The following is a 4,738-nucleotide window of genomic DNA, read 5'->3' as shown; positions in this document are numbered from 1 at the left end:
ACTTCGGGAAAGTGCACCAATAGCCATTTTTGGACCCTCTTTAAAGAATAGTCATTTTGAGGCTTTACAAATGTAAAAGTTTAACCCATGAGTTATCCATTAGTTACTCATTGGATAATATGGTTCTTATCCATATTTGACCTGTTTTTAAAAAGTTCATTATCCAACCAATTTTTAGTGGATAATATGGGTGGTAACTGTTTTTTAACTATTTTGCCACTACTAATCATTAGGGGTGTCAAAATAATTCTGAAACCCGACCGAACCGAACCTAACCGAACCGATTATTAGGTTTTTTTAAGTAAAACCGTACGTTTCAATAAAAATTTATAATCGTACCAAATATTAGGGTAGGTTTTTTTATTTTACAAAAAATACCGAACCAAACCGTTATTTTATTATATGTATAAAGTATATTTATATGTTAAGTCTAAAATAGAAGAAATTAAATATTTACCTTGGGCCTTGGACTTTGGGTGGATTTTGATGAAAATAATTAACTAAGATACCCATACGTCAAATTTACCTTTAACCTATTACTATTGACAATAAATATATTTTATACATTGACTGCTGCCCTATTATTTGAGTTTCTCCATTGACTGCTGCCTGCTATTGAAACAAAAGAACTTTCAACCCCCACGTTCCACACGGCACACACTAAGGTATATTTTCTATTCTTCTTTTCCCAATTTTATATTGAAGCTATTCTTGTAGTTTTTTTTTTGGAAGCATACATGATAGTAAACTATTCTCTTAGTTTTCTTTATATATGATGGTAAACTACAACTTAGAAAAAGTACAATTGATAAATAAAGCCAAATTTGATAAGGCATATAACATCTTGTTTCCAGCAAATATTAATACATTGAATTATAGTATCTGTATGCTCTGACAGTTCACTATGTTCATATAATACCTAGAAAGATGTTTGTGCCAAATAATTAAGCAAGAATGTGATATCACATAATTCAAAAACATTAAATTTAACATTCATATTTTCAGTATTCATTTAATACATTCTTCATAATAAACAGTTTTTTTTTATTTTTTCTTATTTCAGCTATTCATCGAGAATTACCAAATATTTTTGTCTTTCTTTAATCACTAATGATTTTCATTTTTATTTGTTTTAACAGGTTATATTCATGGATCAATCAAATGCTATGGGCAAGAGTCAAAGTTTTCAAGCTAATGGACATAATCAGGGAAGAACAGAGGATATTAAAACAGAACCAAAGACAGGTATACCTCCTCAATCACCTCAAAAACTAAAAATAACTAACCAAAAAGCTCCTCAAAAGAAAAATAGTGATCAAGGGTCAGAGGTTTGGTATCATTTTACTAAGATAGAAGAAAGTGAACCAGTTAAATCTACATGTAATTATTGTAAAAAAGAACTTGTTGCTTCAGGGAGAAATGGCACTTCAGGCATGTGGAGCCATATGGATTGGTGTAAATTATATCCTTATAAAAGAGAGAAAAATCAAAAATCTATAACTGATTTCACCACCAAAGGTGAAAAGGGTGATGGTAAAGAAACTAGCAAATCAAAACCACCTTAACATAGAAGAAGTTAGAAACGCATTGGCTGCGATAATTATTATTGATGAGTTGCCCTTTAAGATTGTAGAAGAGGAAGGTTTTCAAAGATACAGTAAAACACTTGAACCTAGATTCATAATCCCTTCAAGAAATACAATCGTAAGAGATTGTTTGGAGCTTTACGTAAAAGAGAAAGTCAAATTGAAAAAATTAATTGAAAAGCATCGTTTGTGCCTTACCACAGACACTTGGACATCAATTCAAAATCTTAATTATATGTGTCTTACAGCACATTGGATTGACAATGATTGGTTGTACCAAAAGAGAATTTTAAACTTTCAGCTCATTGAGAGCCATGTAGGACGGATTATTGGCAGTTCTATTGAGGAATGTCTAATTAATTGGGGAATTGAAAGTGTTTTCACAGTGACAATAGATAATGCAAGCTCAAACGATACTTGTCTTGATTACTTGATGAAGTGTGTAAAGTGGAAAGATTCAATTTTAGAAAATAAATACATGCATGTTAGATGTGCTGCCCACATTGTTAATTTAATTGTGAAAGAAGGCTTAGCTGAGCAAGATAAGGCCATAATTCGAATTCGAAATGTAATTAGATATGTGCGATCTTCTCCTGCTAAGTATAGTTTATTCAAGAAATGTGTAGAAAAAGAGAAGATTTCTTATAAACATCTTATTTGTCTTGATGTTGATACGAGATGGAATTCCACATATAAGATGTTGGAACATGTTGAGAAATTTGAGAAAGCTTTTGTAAGGATGGAATTAGATGATCCAAGTTATAAAAAGTACTTTGATGGAGGTTATAATGGATTGGCAGATGAAAAGAAAGATGCAAAATATAACAAGGAAAAGGATAAAAAAACTATTGGAATTTTAAAGATCAATGATGTTGGTAATTCTTGTGAAGAAGCGAAAAATGGGAAAAAGAAGTACGTGAATAAGAAAAAAAAAGAGATCAAAAAACCATTGGTCCTCCTAGGCATGAAGATTTTCAAGCGGCAAGATGCTTTGCGAAATTTCTAAAATTATTTTATAGTGTGACATTAAAGTTTTCTGGTTCATTGTATACTACTTCTAATACATTTTTTCGTGAACTGGTTGCTATTCATTCTACAATTGGGTCTCTTTCTGTTCATGAGGATGATGACATGAGAAGCATGGCATTGAGAATGATGGAGAAATTTGATAAATATTGGTCTTTTAATAATAAGACTAATTACCTGTTGTTTGCTGCTATTGTTTTGGATCCACGTTACAAGTTAGATTAAGTGGAATTTTGTTTTGGTGAGATATATGGCCATGATAATATCTTAACAAAATTGAGGACTACTAGTGTTGCCGAATCTTTGGATGAGTTGTATCATGAGTATAAGAGATTATATCCAGATGAACAAGAAAAAGTTGGAGATGTAACATCTAAAGAAATTTCTCATGGCATGGATATTGATGAATGTGATAAAAGTTTAGACTTTCTTGATTCACAATTCTCAAAACGCATGGAATCATTAAAGAAAACAGAGAATGCATCAGAGATAAGCAAATACTTAAATGATGAGCTGATAGAAAAGAAACCTGAATTTGATCTCCTGGCTTGGTGGAAAGGAAATAGAACTAAATATCATATTCTCTCAAAGTTGGCCAAGGATGTTTTAGCCATTCCAGTGTCTACTGTATCTAGTGAACAGGCCTTTAGCACCAGTGGTCGTGTAATTGATTCATTTAGGAGTTCTCTAACTCCTAAAACAGTGAAAGCTCTTATCGGTACACAAAATTGGTTGCGGTCTACTCCTATTGATTTACGTGAATCACTGGATAATATTGAGAAGATTGAGGAGATTGAAGAAGGTAATAGAATCTTTTATTAATTTGATTTTTTTTATTTTTATGTGAAACGTTGATGTTTATTAATCCAATTTTGTTTGTCTTATATTTTACAGATTGTCTAAATTCTGCAGCAGTTAACATTACTAATATTGACGAATAGTTAGGTCCAAGGTTCACTGGTAAAATAATTATTTTGTTAGTTTTTCATAAAATATTCCTTCTTCATCAAATAATATAGATTAGCTTGATTTTCTTGCTATTTACAGATATAGAAGGAAGACGATGTTTTCAAAATCCACGATGTGGTGTGTTTACTGCCTTGATTCTTGCTAAATCACTTCTTAGTTCTTAGTTCCATTAATTTATATAGTTTTTTGATAGTCTTAATGCTAAAGTATTTTATAGAAGAAACAAATAGAAGCTTTGTTTCATGGTGCAGACAACTTTTTCTATTATATTTATATATGTCGTAGGTATTATGAAGTCTCTTAAGGTGAATGACACCATAGAAACTTTGATGGTCAAGTAAGTTCCATTTCACATGGAAATTAGCCTGATCACATACTCAGGTGCAACTTTTTTCAAGGATACTTTTATTGATATGACTATGCAAAAACTTTATTAAATTTTCAAAAAGAAACATTTGCAGCTGTTGTTCATATAAGTTTTACTTTGAGTTTTGTGGCTGGAATTTGTCACATTTTTTAGAGCACCATCTTTCATACATACTTTAGATTATGTAATGTGCAGTTTTTACGGATAAATTCAATTTTTCTTGATCATAAGTTATGTACAATAGCATGGTAAATTTTGCATCAGTTCTCGTGGCTATGAGCAGTCTAGAACCATATCAATCTTATATGGTTATGAGAATTGTATACTGTATGCATTATATTAAAGCTTGTTACTATTTTAGACAATAAATAGGGACATTCCAATAACAGTGCATTCTTAAATGACACTTTCAAAAAGTTTACCGAAAAATTACCGAACCGTACCGATACGGAAGAGAAACCGAGATGACATGGATGGTTTTAGAAAGTTTAATTTTGGTTATATACAGTAAAATAACTGAAAAATTGGTATGGTATAATTTTTTAAAAATAACCGGCCGAATCGTACCATTGACACCCCTACTAATCATGATCAAGTGCATAAATATACTCCTGAAAGATAAGTAGATATTGGAAGTTTTGTTGTTACAATTAGTGTTTTAAAAGGCGTTTTCGGAGCTGTCACACCTCCTTTTTCCCGAAGGGATGTTGATACCCAATTTTTTCCTGTATATTTTTAACATGCAAAATACTTTCAAATAACATATGTATGCATATATAAGCATGTCCAA

The sequence above is a fragment of the Nicotiana tabacum genome, chromosome 10 (genome assembly GCF_000715075.1).
Source record: "Nicotiana tabacum cultivar K326 chromosome 10, ASM71507v2, whole genome shotgun sequence".
In the NCBI taxonomy this organism is placed as follows: Eukaryota; Viridiplantae; Streptophyta; class Magnoliopsida; order Solanales; family Solanaceae; genus Nicotiana; species Nicotiana tabacum.
Note: the sequence above shows the minus strand (reverse complement) of the source record.